General features: G+C 44.1%; 23 non-coding genes across 23 annotated transcripts; all 23 read left to right on the top strand.

Moving 5' to 3' along the window:
• The first annotated feature begins 503 nt into the window (after nt 1-503).
• On the top strand, nt 504-577 carry trnai-aau (transfer RNA isoleucine (anticodon AAU)). Its single transcript has one exon. It is a non-coding gene; the product is annotated as a tRNA-Ile (tRNA).
• An 82-nt stretch (nt 578-659) lies between these two features.
• Nucleotides 660-732, top strand: trnaf-gaa (transfer RNA phenylalanine (anticodon GAA)). Its single transcript has one exon. It is a non-coding gene; the product is annotated as a tRNA-Phe (tRNA).
• A 439-nt stretch (nt 733-1,171) lies between these two features.
• On the top strand, nt 1,172-1,245 carry trnai-aau (transfer RNA isoleucine (anticodon AAU)). The gene has a single exon. It is a non-coding gene; the product is annotated as a tRNA-Ile (tRNA).
• A 594-nt stretch (nt 1,246-1,839) lies between these two features.
• trnai-aau (transfer RNA isoleucine (anticodon AAU)) lies at nt 1,840-1,913 on the top strand. The gene has a single exon. It is a non-coding gene; the product is annotated as a tRNA-Ile (tRNA).
• Nucleotides 1,914-1,995: 82 nt separating this feature from the next.
• On the top strand, nt 1,996-2,068 carry trnaf-gaa (transfer RNA phenylalanine (anticodon GAA)). The gene has a single exon. It is a non-coding gene; the product is annotated as a tRNA-Phe (tRNA).
• A 1,282-nt stretch (nt 2,069-3,350) lies between these two features.
• On the top strand, nt 3,351-3,424 carry trnai-aau (transfer RNA isoleucine (anticodon AAU)). Its single transcript has one exon. It is a non-coding gene; the product is annotated as a tRNA-Ile (tRNA).
• A 1,023-nt stretch (nt 3,425-4,447) lies between these two features.
• trnai-aau (transfer RNA isoleucine (anticodon AAU)) lies at nt 4,448-4,521 on the top strand. The gene has a single exon. It is a non-coding gene; the product is annotated as a tRNA-Ile (tRNA).
• Nucleotides 4,522-4,603: 82 nt separating this feature from the next.
• On the top strand, nt 4,604-4,676 carry trnaf-gaa (transfer RNA phenylalanine (anticodon GAA)). Its single transcript has one exon. It is a non-coding gene; the product is annotated as a tRNA-Phe (tRNA).
• A 446-nt stretch (nt 4,677-5,122) lies between these two features.
• On the top strand, nt 5,123-5,196 carry trnai-aau (transfer RNA isoleucine (anticodon AAU)). Its single transcript has one exon. It is a non-coding gene; the product is annotated as a tRNA-Ile (tRNA).
• An 82-nt stretch (nt 5,197-5,278) lies between these two features.
• On the top strand, nt 5,279-5,351 carry trnaf-gaa (transfer RNA phenylalanine (anticodon GAA)). Its single transcript has one exon. It is a non-coding gene; the product is annotated as a tRNA-Phe (tRNA).
• A 446-nt stretch (nt 5,352-5,797) lies between these two features.
• trnai-aau (transfer RNA isoleucine (anticodon AAU)) lies at nt 5,798-5,871 on the top strand. Its single transcript has one exon. It is a non-coding gene; the product is annotated as a tRNA-Ile (tRNA).
• Nucleotides 5,872-6,893: 1,022 nt separating this feature from the next.
• trnai-aau (transfer RNA isoleucine (anticodon AAU)) lies at nt 6,894-6,967 on the top strand. The gene has a single exon. It is a non-coding gene; the product is annotated as a tRNA-Ile (tRNA).
• Nucleotides 6,968-7,049: 82 nt separating this feature from the next.
• On the top strand, nt 7,050-7,122 carry trnaf-gaa (transfer RNA phenylalanine (anticodon GAA)). Its single transcript has one exon. It is a non-coding gene; the product is annotated as a tRNA-Phe (tRNA).
• A 446-nt stretch (nt 7,123-7,568) lies between these two features.
• trnai-aau (transfer RNA isoleucine (anticodon AAU)) lies at nt 7,569-7,642 on the top strand. Its single transcript has one exon. It is a non-coding gene; the product is annotated as a tRNA-Ile (tRNA).
• Nucleotides 7,643-7,724: 82 nt separating this feature from the next.
• Nucleotides 7,725-7,797, top strand: trnaf-gaa (transfer RNA phenylalanine (anticodon GAA)). Its single transcript has one exon. It is a non-coding gene; the product is annotated as a tRNA-Phe (tRNA).
• Nucleotides 7,798-8,243: 446 nt separating this feature from the next.
• Nucleotides 8,244-8,317, top strand: trnai-aau (transfer RNA isoleucine (anticodon AAU)). Its single transcript has one exon. It is a non-coding gene; the product is annotated as a tRNA-Ile (tRNA).
• A 1,691-nt stretch (nt 8,318-10,008) lies between these two features.
• Nucleotides 10,009-10,082, top strand: trnai-aau (transfer RNA isoleucine (anticodon AAU)). Its single transcript has one exon. It is a non-coding gene; the product is annotated as a tRNA-Ile (tRNA).
• A 1,028-nt stretch (nt 10,083-11,110) lies between these two features.
• Nucleotides 11,111-11,184, top strand: trnai-aau (transfer RNA isoleucine (anticodon AAU)). The gene has a single exon. It is a non-coding gene; the product is annotated as a tRNA-Ile (tRNA).
• An 82-nt stretch (nt 11,185-11,266) lies between these two features.
• Nucleotides 11,267-11,339, top strand: trnaf-gaa (transfer RNA phenylalanine (anticodon GAA)). Its single transcript has one exon. It is a non-coding gene; the product is annotated as a tRNA-Phe (tRNA).
• A 444-nt stretch (nt 11,340-11,783) lies between these two features.
• Nucleotides 11,784-11,857, top strand: trnai-aau (transfer RNA isoleucine (anticodon AAU)). Its single transcript has one exon. It is a non-coding gene; the product is annotated as a tRNA-Ile (tRNA).
• Nucleotides 11,858-12,450: 593 nt separating this feature from the next.
• Nucleotides 12,451-12,524, top strand: trnai-aau (transfer RNA isoleucine (anticodon AAU)). Its single transcript has one exon. It is a non-coding gene; the product is annotated as a tRNA-Ile (tRNA).
• A 593-nt stretch (nt 12,525-13,117) lies between these two features.
• trnai-aau (transfer RNA isoleucine (anticodon AAU)) lies at nt 13,118-13,191 on the top strand. Its single transcript has one exon. It is a non-coding gene; the product is annotated as a tRNA-Ile (tRNA).
• A 593-nt stretch (nt 13,192-13,784) lies between these two features.
• Nucleotides 13,785-13,858, top strand: trnai-aau (transfer RNA isoleucine (anticodon AAU)). Its single transcript has one exon. It is a non-coding gene; the product is annotated as a tRNA-Ile (tRNA).
• The last annotated feature ends 626 nt before the right edge of the window (nt 13,859-14,484 follow it).

Here is a 14,484-nt window from a genome sequence, read left to right as displayed (position 1 = left end):
GCTGTTGGTGGACTTGTTAGTTTGTGCTCCAGCACTTGCAGAGGCTCGGTGCATCTCAACAATTGTGCTCTGTAGCCAGCGGCCGGTTAGCTCAGTTGGTTAGAGTGTGTGATACGCTGCTCCTCTGAAAGTAAGTAATGTCTTTCTTTTTCATCTGACATTGTGACATCAGTGTTACATGAGAGTTTCTTGTCATTGTTACATGACAGTTTCTTGTCATTGTTTACATGACAGTAGGTTGTCGTAAGACAAGGCTGCATGAAGTGTGAACTGGAGTTTTCTTGGATCCATGAAAGAATTTGCTTTTGGAGAATGCAGGCATCGATCCCACTACCTCACGCATGCAAAGCATTTGACCTAATTCCCCAGACGTTTGGAATTTCCGCAAGAAGCAACCTAGAGGGTCCAGTCTCGTCAGGCTATGCTGTTGGTGGACTTGTTTGTTTACGTGCCAGCACTTGCAGAGGCTCGGTGCATTGCCACAATTGAGCAAAATGGCAAATGGCTGGTTAGCTCAGTTGGTTAGAGTGCGGTGCTAATAACGCCAAGGTCATGGGTTCGATCCCCGTACTGGCTATGATGTACATTTTGAGTGTCAAAATTGTGAGTCACATGCATGTGAATTGTCAAGGGTGCCACAGAATTAAAATTAGTGAATTGCCGAAATAGCTCAGTTGGGAGAGCGTTAGACTGAAGATTATAAGGTCCCTGGTTCGATCCCGGGTTTCGGCATTTGTATTTGTTCTTTCTTCATGCTCTGGCTTCAAGGAAACAGCTTTGTTTGTGGGCCTCAATGGTGTGTGCTACTCTGCTCCTCTGAAAGTAAGTAATTTCTTGCTTTTTCATCTGACATTTTGACATCAGTGTTACAGGAAAGTTTCTTGTCATTGTTTACATGACAGTAGGTTGTCGTACGACAAGGCTGCATGAAGTGTGAACTGGAGTTTTCTTGGATCCATGAAAGAATTTGCTTTTGGAGAATGCAGGCATCGATCCCACTACCTCACGCATGCAAAGCATTTGAGCTAATTCCCCAGCCGTTTGGAATTTCCGCAAGAAGCAACCTAGAGGGTCCAGTCTTGTCAGGCTATGCTGTTGGTGGACTTGTTTGTTTACGTGCCAGCACTTGCAGAGGCTCGGTGCATTGCCACAATTGAGCAAAATGGCAAATGGCTGGTTAGCTCAGTTGGTTAGAGTGCGGTGCTAATAACGCCAAGGTCATGGGTTCGATCCCCGTACTGGCTATGATGTACATTTTGAGTGTCAAAATTGTGAGTCACATGCATGTGAATTGTCAAGGGTGCCACAGAATTAAAGTTAGTGAATTGCCGAAATAGCTCAGTTGGGAGAGCGTTAGACTGAAGATTATAAGGTCCCTGGTTCGATCCTGGGTTTCGGCATTTGTATTTGTTCTTTCTTCATGCTCTGGCTTCAAGGAAACAGCTTTGTTTGTGGGCCTCAATGGTGTGTGCTACTCTGCTCCTCTGAAAGTAAGTCATTTCTTGCTTTTTCATCTGACATTTTGTCATCAGTGTTACAGGAAAGTTTCTTGTCATTGTTTACATGACAGTAGGTTGTCGTACGACAAGGCTGCATGAAGTGTGAACTGGAGTTTTCTTGGATCCATGAAAGAATTTGCTTTTGGAGAATGCAGGCATCGATCCCACTACCTCACGCATGCAAAGCATTTGAGCTAATTCCCCAGCCGTTTGGAATTTCCGCAAGAAGCAACCTAGAGGGTCCAGTCTTGTCAGGCTATGCTGTTGGTGGACTTGTTTGTTTACGTGCCAGCACTTGCAGAGGCTCGGTGCATTTCAACAATTGAGCAAAATAGCAAATGGCCGGTTAGCTCAGTTGGTTAGAGTGTGGTGCTAATAACGCCAAGGTCATGGGTTCGATCCCCGTACTGGCTATGATGTACATTTTGAGTGTCAAAATTGTGAGTCACATGCATGTGAATTGTCAAGGGTGCCACAGAATTAAAATTAGTGAATTGCCGAAATAGCTCAGTTGGGAGAGCGTTAGACTGAAGATCTAAAGGTCCCTGGTTCGATCCCTGGTTTCGGCATTTGTATTTGTTCTATCTTCATGCTCTGGCTTCAAGGAAACTATCCACAGCTTTGTTTGTGGGCCTCAATGGTGTGTGCTCCTCTGAAAGTAGGTGATTTCTTGCTTTTTCATCTGACATTTTGACATCAGTGTTACAGGAAAGTTGCTTGTCATTGTTACATGACAGTAGGTTGTCGTAAGACAAGGCTGCATGAAGTGTGAACTGGAGCTTTCTTGGATCCACAACAAAAATTGTTTTTGGGGATTGCGGGAATCGATCCCACTAACTATAGCATGCTAAGCAAACACAATACCAATTGATCAAATTCCCCAGCTGTTTGGAATTGCCACAAGGAGCAACCAAGAGTGTCCAGTCTTGTCAGGCTATGCTGTTGGTGGACTTGTTAGTTTGTGCTCCAGCACTTACAGAGGCTCGGTGCATCTCAACAATTGTGCTCTGTAGCCAGCGGCCGGTTAGCTCAGTTGGTTAGAGTGTGTGATACGCTGCTCCTCTGAAAGTAAGTAATGTCTTTCTTTTTCATCTGACATTGTGACATCAGTGTTACATGAGAGTTTCTTGTCATTGTTACATGACAGTAGGTTGTCGTAAGACAAGGCTGCATGAAGTGTGAACTGGAGCTTTCTTGGATCCACAACAAAAATTGTTTTTGGGGATTGCGGGAATCGATCCCACTAACTATAGCATGCTAAGCAAACACAATACCAATTGATCAAATTCCCCAGCTGTTTGGAATTGCCACAAGGAGCAACCAAGAGTGTCCAGTCTTGTCAGGCTATGCTGTTGGTGGACTTGTTAGTTTGTGCTCCAGCACTTGCAGAGGCTCGGTGCATCTCAACAATTGTGCTCTGTAGCCAGCGGCCGGTTAGCTCAGTTGGTTAGAGTGTGTGATACGCTGCTCCTCTGAAAGTAAGTAATGTCTTTCTTTTTCATCTGACATTGTGACATCAGTGTTACATGAGAGTTTCTTGTCATTGTTACATGACAGTTTCTTGTCATTGTTTACATGACAGTAGGTTGTCGTAAGACAAGGCTGCATGAAGTGTGAACTGGAGTTTTCTTGGATCCATGAAAGAATTTGCTTTTGGAGAATGCAGGCATCGATCCCACTACCTCACGCATGCAAAGCATTTGAGCTAATTCCCCAGCCGTTTGGAATTTCCACAAGAAGCAACCTAGAGGGTCCAGTCTTGTCAGGCTATGCTGTTGGTGGACTTGTTTGTTTACGTGCCAGCACCTGCAGAGGCTCGGTGCATTTCAACAATTGAGCAAAATAGCAAATGGCCGGTTAGCTCAGTTGGTTAGAGTGTGGTGCTAATAACGCCAAGGTCATGGGTTCGATCCCTGTACTGGCTATGATGTACATTCTGAGTGTCAAAATTGTGAGTCACATGCATGTGAATTGTCAAGGGTGCCACAGAATTAAAATTAGTGAAATGCCGAAATAGCTCAGTTGGGAGAGCGTTAGACTGAAGATCTAAAGGTCCCTGTTTCGGCATTTGTATTTTTTCTTTCTTCATGCTCTGGCTTCAAGGAAACTATCCACAGCTTTGTTTGTGGGCCTCAATGGTGTGTGCTACGCTGCTCCTCTGAAAGTAAGTAATTTCTTGCTTTTTCATCTGACATTTTGACATCAGTGTTACAGGAAAGTTGCTTGTCATTGTTACATGACAGTAGGTTGTCGTAAGACAAGGCTGCATGAAGTGTGAAGTGGGGCTTTCTTGGATCCACAACAAAAAATGTTTTTTGGGGATTGCGGGAATCGATCCCACTACCTATAGCATGCTAAGCAAACACAATACCAATTGATCAAATTCCCCAGCTGTTTGTAATTGCCACAAGGAGCAACCAAGAGTGTCCAGTCTTGTCAGGCTATGCTGTTGGTGGACTTGTTAGTTTGTGCTCCAGCACTTGCAGAGGCTCGGTGCATCTCAACAATTGTGGTCTGTAGCCAGCGGCCGGTTAGCTCAGTTGGTTAGAGTGTGTGATACGCTGCTCCTCTGAAAGTAAGTAATGTCTTTCTTTTTCATCTGACATTGTGACATCAGTGTTACATGAGAGTTTCTTGTCATTGTTACATGACAGTTTCTTGTCATTGTTTACATGACAGTAGGTTGTCGTAAGACAAGGCTGCATGAAGTGTGAACTGGAGTTTTCTTGGATCCATGAAAGAATTTGCTTTTGGAGAATGCAGGCATCGATCCCACTACCTCACGCATGCAAAGCATTTGAGCTAATTCCCCAGCCGTTTGCAATTTCCGCAAGAAGCAACCTAGAGGGTCCAGTCTCGTCAGGCTATGCTGTTGGTGGACTTGTTTGTTTACGTGCCAGCACTTGCAGAGGCTCGGTGCATTGCCACAATTGAGCAAAATAGCAAATGGCTGGTTAGCTCAGTTGGTTAGAGTGTGGTGCTAATAACGCCAAGGTCATGGGTTCGATCCCCGTACTGGCTATGATGTACATTTTGAGTGTCAAAATTGTGAGTCACATGCATGTGAATTGTCATGGGTGCCACAGAATTAAAATTAGTGAATTGCAGAAATAGCTCAGTTGGGAGAGCGTTAGACTGAAGATCTAAAGGTCCCTGGTTCGATCCCGGGTTTCGGCATTTGTATTTGTTCTTTCTTCATGCTCTGGCTTCAAGGAAACTATCCACAGCTTTGTTTGTGGGCCTCAATGGTGTGTGCTACGCTGCTCCTCTGAAAGTAAGTAATTTCTTGCTTTTTCATCTGACATTTTGACATCAGTGTTACAGGAAAGTTTCTTGTCATTGTTTACATGACAGTAGGTTGTCGTAAGACAAGGCTGCATGAAGTGTGAACTGGAGTTTTCTTGGATCCATGAAAGAATTTGCTTTTGGAGAATGCAGGCATCGATCCCACTACCTCACGCATGCAAAGCATTTGAGCTAATTCCCCAGCCGTTTGGAATTTCCGCAAGAAGCAACCTAGAGGGTCCAGTCTCGTCAGGCTATGCTGTTGTTGGACTTGTTTGTTTACGTGCCAGCACTTGCAGAGGCTCGGTGCATTGCCACAATTGAGCAAAATAGCAAATGGCTGGTTAGCTCAGTTGGTTAGAGTGTGGTGCTAATAATGCCAAGGTCATGGGTTCGATCCCCGTACTGGTTATGATGTACATTTTGAGTGTCAAAATTGTGAGTCACATGCATGTGAATTGTCAAGGGTGCCACAGAATTAAAATTAGTGAATTGCCGAAATAGCTCAGTTGGGAGAGCGTTAGACTGAAGATCTAAAGGTCCATGGTTCGATCCCGGGTTTCGGCATATGTATTTGTTCTTACTTCATGCTCTGGCTTCAAGGAAACTATCCACAGCTTTGTTTGTGGGCCTCAATGGTGTGTGCTACGCTGCTCCTCTGAAAGTAAGTAATTTCTTGCTTTTTCATCTGACATTTTGACATCAGTGTTACAGGAAAGTTTCTTGTCATTGTTTACATGACAGTAGGTTGTCGTAAGACAAGGCTGCATGAAGTGTGAACTGGAGTTTTCTTGGATCCATGAAAGAATTTGCTTTTGGAGAATGCAGGCATCGATCCCACTACCTCACGCATGCAAAGCATTTGAGCTAATTCCCCAGCCGTTTGGAATTTCCGCAAGAAGCAACCTAGAGGGTCCAGTCTTGTCAGGCTATGCTGTTGGTGGACTTGTTTGTTTACGTGCCAGCACTTGCAGAGGCTCGGTGCATTTCAACAATTGAGCAAAATAGCAAATGGCCGGTTAGCTGAGTTGGTTAGAGTGTGGTGCTAATAACGCCAAGGTCATGGGTTAGATCCCCATATTGGCTATGATGTACTATTTGAGTGTCAAAATTGTGAGTCACATGCATGTGAATTGTCAAGGGTGCCACAGAATTAAAATTAGTGAATTGCCGAAATAGCTCAGTTGGGAGAGCGTTAGACTGAAGATCTAAAGGTCCCTGGTTCGGCATTTGTATTTGTTCTTTCTTCATGCTCTGGCTTCAAGGAAACTATCCACAGCTTTGTTTGTGGGCTTCAATGGTGTGTGCTACGCTGCTCCTCTGAAAGTAAGTAATTTCTTGCTTTTTCATCTGACATTTTGACATCAGTGTTACAGGAAAGTTGCTTGTCATTGTTACATGACAGTAGGTTGTCGTAAGACAAGGCTGCATGAAGTGTGAAGTGGGGCTTTCTTGGATGCACAAAAAAATATGTTTTTGGGGATTGCGGGAATCGATCCCACTACCTATAGCATGCTAAGCAAACACAATACCAATTGATCAAATTCCCCAGCTGTTTGGAATTGCCACAAGGAGCAACCAAGAGTGTCCAGTCTTGTCAGGCTATGCTGTTGGTGGACTTGTTAGTTTGTGCTCCAGCACTTGCAGAGGCTCGGTGCATCTCAACAATTGTGCTCTGTAGCCAGCGGCCGGTTAGCTCAGTTGGTTAGAGTGTGTGATACGCTGCTCCTCTGAAAGTAAGTAATTTCTTGCTTTTTCATCTGACATTTTGACATCAGTGTTACATGAGAGTTTCTTGTCATTGTTACATGACAGTTTCTTGTCATTGTTTACATGACAGTAGGTTGTCGTAAGACAAGGCTGCATGAAGTGTGAACTTGAGTTTTCTTGGATCCATGAAAGAATTTGCTTTTGGAGAATGCAGGCATCGATCCCACTACCTCACGCATGCAAAGCATTTGAGCTAATTCCCCAGCCGTTTGCAATTTCCGCAAGAAGCAACCTAGAGGGTCCAGTCTCGTCAGGCTATGCTGTTGGTGGACTTGTTTGTTTACGTGCCAGCACTTGCAGAGGCTCGGTGCATTGCCACAATTGAGCAAAATAGCAAATGGCTGGTTAGCTCAGTTGGTTAGAGTGTGGTGCTAATAACGCCAAGGTCATGGGTTCGATCCCCGTACTGGCTATGATGTACATTTTGAGTGTCAAAATTGTGAGTCACATGCATGTGAATTGTCATGGGTGCCACAGAATTAAAATTAGTGAATTGCAGAAATAGCTCAGTTGGGAGAGCGTTAGACTGAAGATCTAAAGGTCCCTGGTTCGATCCCGGGTTTCGGCATTTGTATTTGTTCTTTCTTCATGCTCTGGCTTCAAGGAAACTATCCACAGCTTTGTTTGTGGGCCTCAATGGTGTGTGCTACGCTGCTCCTCTGAAAGTAAGTAATTTCTTGCTTTTTCATCTGACATTTTGACATCAGTGTTACAGGAAAGTTTCTTGTCATTGTTTACATGACAGTAGGTTGTCGTAAGACAAGGCTGCATGAAGTGTGAACTGGAGTTTTCTTGGATCCATGAAAGAATTTGCTTTTGGAGAATGCAGGCATCGATCCCACTACCTCACGCATGCAAAGCATTTGAGCTAATTCCCCAGCCGTTTGGAATTTCCGCAAGAAGCAACCTAGAGGGTCCAGTCTCGTCAGGCTATGCTGTTGTTGGACTTGTTTGTTTACGTGCCAGCACTTGCAGAGGCTCGGTGCATTGCCACAATTGAGCAAAATAGCAAATGGCTGGTTAGCTCAGTTGGTTAGAGTGTGGTGCTAATAATGCCAAGGTCATGGGTTCGATCCCCGTACTGGTTATGATGTACATTTTGAGTGTCAAAATTGTGAGTCACATGCATGTGAATTGTCAAGGGTGCCACAGAATTAAAATTAGTGAATTGCCGAAATAGCTCAGTTGGGAGAGCGTTAGACTGAAGATCTAAAGGTCCATGGTTCGATCCCGGGTTTCGGCATATGTATTTGTTCTTACTTCATGCTCTGGCTTCAAGGAAACTATCCACAGCTTTGTTTGTGGGCCTCAATGGTGTGTGCTACGCTGCTCCTCTGAAAGTAAGTAATTTCTTGCTTTTTCATCTGACATTTTGACATCAGTGTTACAGGAAAGTTTCTTGTCATTGTTTACATGACAGTAGGTTGTCGTAAGACAAGGCTGCATGAAGTGTGAACTGGAGTTTTCTTGGATCCATGAAAGAATTTGCTTTTGGAGAATGCAGGCATCGATCCCACTACCTCACGCATGCAAAGCATTTGAGCTAATTCCCCAGCCGTTTGGAATTTCCGCAAGAAGCAACCTAGAGGGTCCAGTCTTGTCAGGCTATGCTGTTGGTGGACTTGTTTGTTTACGTGCCAGCACTTGCAGAGGCTCGGTGCATTTCAACAATTGAGCAAAATAGCAAATGGCCGGTTAGCTGAGTTGGTTAGAGTGTGGTGCTAATAACGCCAAGGTCATGGGTTAGATCCCCATATTGGCTATGATGTACTATTTGAGTGTCAAAATTGTGAGTCACATGCATGTGAATTGTCAAGGGTGCCACAGAATTAAAATTAGTGAATTGCCGAAATAGCTCAGTTGGGAGAGCGTTAGACTGAAGATCTAAAGGTCCCTGGTTCGGCATTTGTATTTGTTCTTTCTTCATGCTCTGGCTTCAAGGAAACTATCCACAGCTTTGTTTGTGGGCTTCAATGGTGTGTGCTACGCTGCTCCTCTGAAAGTAAGTAATTTCTTGCTTTTTCATCTGACATTTTGACATCAGTGTTACAGGAAAGTTGCTTGTCATTGTTACATGACAGTAGGTTGTCGTAAGACAAGGCTGCATGAAGTGTGAAGTGGGGCTTTCTTGGATGCACAAAAAAATATGTTTTTGGGGATTGCGGGAATCGATCCCACTACCTATAGCATGCTAAGCAAACACAATACCAATTGATCAAATTCCCCAGCTGTTTGGAATTGCCACAAGGAGCAACCAAGAGTGTCCAGTCTTGTCAGGCTATGCTGTTGGTGGACTTGTTAGTTTGTGCTCCAGCACTTGCAGAGGCTCGGTGCATCTCAACAATTGTGCTCTGTAGCCAGCGGCCGGTTAGCTCAGTTGGTTAGAGTGTGTGATACGCTGCTCCTCTGAAAGTAAGTAATTTCTTGCTTTTTCATCTGACATTTTGACATCAGTGTTACATGAGAGTTTCTTGTCATTGTTACATGACAGTTTCTTGTCATTGTTTACATGACAGTAGGTTGTCGTAAGACAAGGCTGCATGAAGTGTGAACTTGAGTTTTCTTGGATCCATGAAAGAATTTGCTTTTGGAGAATGCAGGCATCGATCCCACTACCTCACGCATGTAAAGCATTTGAGCTAATTCCCCAGCCGTTTGGAATTTCCGCAAGAAGCAACCTAGAGGGTCAAGTCTCGTCAGGCTATGCTGTTGGTGGACTTGTTTGTTTACGTGCCAGCACTTGCAGAGGCTCGGTGCATTGCCACAATTGAGCAAAATAGCAAATGGCTGGTTAGCTCAGTTGGTTAGAGTGTGGTGCTAATAACGCCAAGGTAATGGGTTCGATCCACGTACTGGCTATGATGTACATTTTGAGTGTCAAAATTGTGAGTCACATGCATGTGAATTGTCAAGGGTGCCACAGAATTAAAATTAGTGTATTGTCGAAATAGCTCAGTTGGGAGAGCGTTAGACTGAAGATCTAAAGGTCCCTGGTTCGATCCTGGCATTTGTATTTGTTCTTTCTTCATGCTCTGGCTTCAAGGAAACTATCCACAGCTTTGTTTGTGGGCCTCAATGGTGTGTGCTACGCTGCTCCTCTGAAAGTAAGTAATTTATTGCTTTTTCATCTGACATTTTGACATCAGTGTTACAGGAAATTTTCTTGTCATTGTTTACATGACAGTAGGTTGTCGTAAGACAAGGCTGAAATTAAGTGTGAACTGGACTTTTCTTTTATCCATGAAAGAATTTGCTTTTGGAGAATGCAGGCATCGATCCCACTACCTCACGCATGCAAAGCATTTGAGCTAATTCCCCGGCCTTTTGGAATTTCCGCAAGAAGCAACCTAGAGGGTCCAGTCTTGTCAGGCTATGCTGTTGGTGGACTTGTTTGTTTACGTGCCAGCATTTGCAGAGGCTCGGTACATTTCAACAATTGAGCAAAATAGCAAATGGCCGGTTAGCTCAGTTGGTTAGAGTGTGGTGCTAATAACGCCAAGGTCATGGGTTCGATCCCCATATTGGCTATGATCTACATTTTGAGTGTCAAAATTGTGAGTCACATGCATGTGAATTGTCAAGGGTGCCACAGAATTAAAATTAGTGAATTGCCGAAATAGCTCAGTTGGGAGAGCGTTAGACTGAAGATCTGAAGGTCCCTGGTTCGGTTTCGACATTTGTGGTTGTTCTTTCTTCATGCTCTGGCTTCAAGGAAACTATCCACAGCTTTGTTTGTGGGCCTCAATGGTGTGTGCTACGCTGCTCCTCTGAAAGTAAGTAATTTCTTGCTTTTTCATCTGACATTTTGACATCAGTGTTACAGGAAAGTTACTTGTCATTGTTACATGACAGTAGGTTGTCGTAAGACAAGGCTGCATGAAGTGTGAACTGGAGCTTTCTTGGTTCAACAAAAAAAAATGTTTTTGGGGAATGCGGGAATCGATCCCACTACCTATAGCATGCTAAGCAAACACAATACCAATTGATCAAATTCCCCAGCTGTTTGGAATTGCCACAAGGAGCAACAAAGAGTGTCCAGTCTTGTCAGGCTATGCTGTTGGTGGACTTGTTAGTTTGTGCTCCAGCACTTGCAGAGGCTCGGTGCATCTCAACAATTGTGCTCTGTAGCCAGCGGCCGGTTAGCTCAGTTGGTTAGAGTGTGTGATACGCTGCTCCTCTGAAAGTAAGTAATGTCTTTCTTTTTCATCTGACATTGTGACATCAGTTTTACATGAGAGTTTCTTGTCATTGTTACATGACAGTTTCTTGTCATTGTTTACATGACAGTAGGTTGTCGTAAGACAAGGCTGCATGAAGTGTGAACTGGAGTTTTCTTGGATCCATGAAAGAATTTGCTTTTGGAGAATGCAGGCATCGATCCCACTACCTCACGCATGCAAAGCATTGGAGCTAATTCCCCAGCCGTTTGGAATTTCCGCAAGAAGCAACCTAGAGGGTCCAGTCTCGTCAGGCTATGCTGTTGGTGGACTTGTTTATTTACGTGCCAGCACTTGCAGAGGCTTGGTGCATTGCAACAATTGAGCAAAATAGCAAATGGCCGGTTAGCTCAGTTGGTTAGAGTGTGGTGCTAATAACGCCAAGGTCATGGGTTCGATCCCCGTACTGGCTACGATGTACATTTTGAGTGTCAAAATTGTGAGTCACATGCATGTGAATTGTCAAGGGTGGCACAGAATTAAAATTAGTGGATTGCCGAAATAGCTCAGTTGGGAAAGCGTTAGACTGAAGATCTAAAGGTCCATGGTTCGATCCCGGGTTTCGGCATTTGTATTTGTTCTTTCTTCATGCTCTGGCTTCAAGGAAACTATCCACAGCTTTGTTTGTGGGCCTCAATGGTGTGTGCTACGCTGCTCCTCTAAAAGTAAGTAATTTCTTGCTTTTCATCTGACATTTTTACATCAGTGTTACAGGAAAGTTACTTGTCATTGTTACATGACAGTAGGATGTCGTAAGACAAGGCTGCATGAAGTGTGAACTGGAGTTTTCTTGGATCCATGAAAGAATTTGCTTTTGGAGAATGCAGGCATCGATCCCACTACCTCACGCATGCAAAGCATTTGAGCTAATTCCCCAGCCGTTTGGAATTTCCGCAAGAAGCAACCTAGAGGGTCTAGTCTCGTCAGGCTATGCTGTTGGTGGACTTGTTTGTTTACGTGCCAGCACTTGCAGAGGCTCGGTGCATTTCAACAATTGAGCAAAATAGCAAATGGCCGGTTAGCTGAGTTGGTTAGAGTGTGGTGCTAATAACGCCAAGGTCATGGGTTCGAACCCCATATTGGCTATGATGTACATTTTGAGTGTCAAAATTGTGAGTCACATGCATGTGAATTGTCAAGGGTGCCACAGAATTAAAATTAGTGAGTTGCCGAAATAGCTCAGTTGGGACAGCGTTAGACTGAAGATCTAAAGGTCCCTGTTTCGGTTTCGACATTTGTGTTTGTTCTTTCTTCATGCTCTGGCTTCAAGGAAACTATCCACAGCTTTGTTTGTGGGCCTCAATGGTGTGTGCTACGCTGCTCCTCTGAAAGTAAGTAATTTCTTGCTTTTTCATCTGACATTTTGACATCAGTGTTACAGGAAAGTTACTTGTCATTGTTACATGACAGTAGGATGTCGTAAGACAAGGCTGCATGAAGTGTGAACTGGAGTTTTCTTGGATCCATGAAAGAATTTGCTTTTGGAGAATGCAGGCATCGATCCCACTACCTCACGCATGCAAAGCATTTGAGCTAATTCCCCAGCCGTTTGGAATTTCCGCAAGAAGCAACCTAGAGGGTCCAGTCTTGTCAGGCTATGCTGTTGGTGGACTTGTTTGTTTACGTGCCAGCACTTGCAGAGGCTCGGTGCATTTCAACAATTGAGCAGAATAGCAAATGGCCGGTTAGCTGAGTTGGTTAGAGTGTGGTGCTAATAACGCCAAGGTCATGGGTTCGAACCCCATATTGGCTATGATGTACATTTTGAGTGTCAAAATTGTGAGTCACATGCATGTGAATTGTCAAGGGTGCCACAGAATTAAAATTAGTGAATTGCCGAAATAGCTCAGTTGGGAGAGCGTTGGACTGAAGATCTAAAGGTCCCTGGTTCGGTTTCGACATTTGTGTTTGTTCTTTCTTCATGCTCTGGCTTCAAGGAAACTATCCACAGCTTTGTTTGTGGGCCTCAATGGTGTGTGCTACGCTGCTCCTCTGAAAGTAAGTAATTTCTTGCTTTTTCATCTGACATTTTGACATCAGTGTTACAGGAAAGTTACTTGTCATTGTTACATGACAGTAGGTTGTCGTAACACAAGGCTGCATGAAGTGTGAACTGGAGCTTTCTTGGTTCAACAAAAAAAAATGTTTTTGGGGAATGCGGGCATCGATCCCACTACCTATAGCATGCTAAGCATTTAAGCTAATTCCCCAGCCGTTTGGAATTTCCGCAAGAAGCAACCTAGAGGGTCCAGTCTTGTCAGGCTATGCTGTTGGTGGACTTGTTTGTTTACATGCCAGCACTTGCAGAGGCTCGGTGCATTTCAACAATTGAGCAGAATAGCAAATGGCCGGTTAGCTGAGTTGGTTAGAGTGTGGTGCTAATAACGCCAAGGTCATGGGTTCGAACCCCATATTGGCTATGATGTACATTTTGAGTGTCAAAATTGTGAGTCACATGCATGTGAATTGTCAAGGGTGCCACAGAATTAAAATTAGTGAATTGCCGAAATAGCTCAGTTGGGAGAGCGTTGGACTGAAGATCTAAAGGTCCCTGGTTCGGTTTCGACATATGTGTTTGTTCTTTCTTCATGCTCTGGCTTCAAGGAAACTATCCACAGCTTTGTTTGTGGGCCTCAATGGTGTGTGCTACGCTGCTCCTCTGAAAGTAAGTAATTTCTTGCTTTTTCATCTGACATTTTGACATCAGTGTTACAGGAAAGTTACTTGTCATTGTTACATGACAGTAGGATGTCGTAAGACAAGGCTGCATGAAGTGTGAACTGGAGTTTTCTTGGATCCATGAAAGAATTTGCTTTTGGAGAATGCAGGCATCGATCCCACTACCTCACGCATGCAAAGCATTTGAGCTAATTCCCCAGCCGTTTGGAATTTCCGCAAGAAGCAACCTAGAGGGTCCAGTCTTGTCAGGCTATGCTGTTGGTGGACTTGTTTGTTTACGTGCCAGCACTTGCAGAGGCTCGGTGCATTTCAACAATTGAGCAGAATAGCAAATGGCCGGTTAGCTGAGTTGGTTAGAGTGTGGTGCTAATAACGCCAAGGTCATGGGTTCGAACCCCATATTGGCTATGATGTACATTTTGAGTGTCAAAATTGTGAGTCACATGCATGTGAATTGTCAAGGGTGCCACAGAATTAAAATTAGTGAATTGCCGAAATAGCTCAGTTGGGAGAGCGTTGGACTGAAGATCTAAAGGTCCCTGGTTCGGTTTCGACATTTGTGTTTGTTCTTTCTTCATGCTCTGGCTTCAAGGAAACTATCCACAGCTTTGTTTGTGGGCCTCAATGGTGTGTGCTACGCTGCTCCTCTGAAAGTAAGTAATTTCTTGCTTTTTCATCTGACATTTTGACATCAGTGTTACAGGAAAGTTACTTGTCATTGTTACATGACAGTAGGTTGTCATAAGACAAGGCTGCGTGAAGTGTGAACTGGAGCTTTCTTGGTTCAACAAAAAAAAATGTTTTTGGGGAATGCGGGCATCGATCCCACTACCTATAGCATGCTAAGCATTTAAGCTAATTCCCCAGCCGTTTGGAATTTCCGCAAGAAGCAACCTAGAGGGTCCAGTCTTGTCAGGCTATGCTGTTGGTGGACTTGTTTGTTTACGTGCCAGCACTTGCAGAGGCTCGGTGCATTTCAACAATTGAGCAAAATAGCAAATGGTCTGTTAGCTGAGTTGGTTAGAGTGTGGTGC

This window comes from Oncorhynchus mykiss, chromosome 20, assembly GCF_057628025.1.
Source record: "Oncorhynchus mykiss isolate SJ-2025 chromosome 20, ASM5762802v1, whole genome shotgun sequence".
Lineage (NCBI taxonomy): Eukaryota > Metazoa > Chordata > Actinopteri > Salmoniformes > Salmonidae > Oncorhynchus > Oncorhynchus mykiss.
Note: the sequence above shows the minus strand (reverse complement) of the source record. Positions and strands in the feature narration are given on the sequence as shown.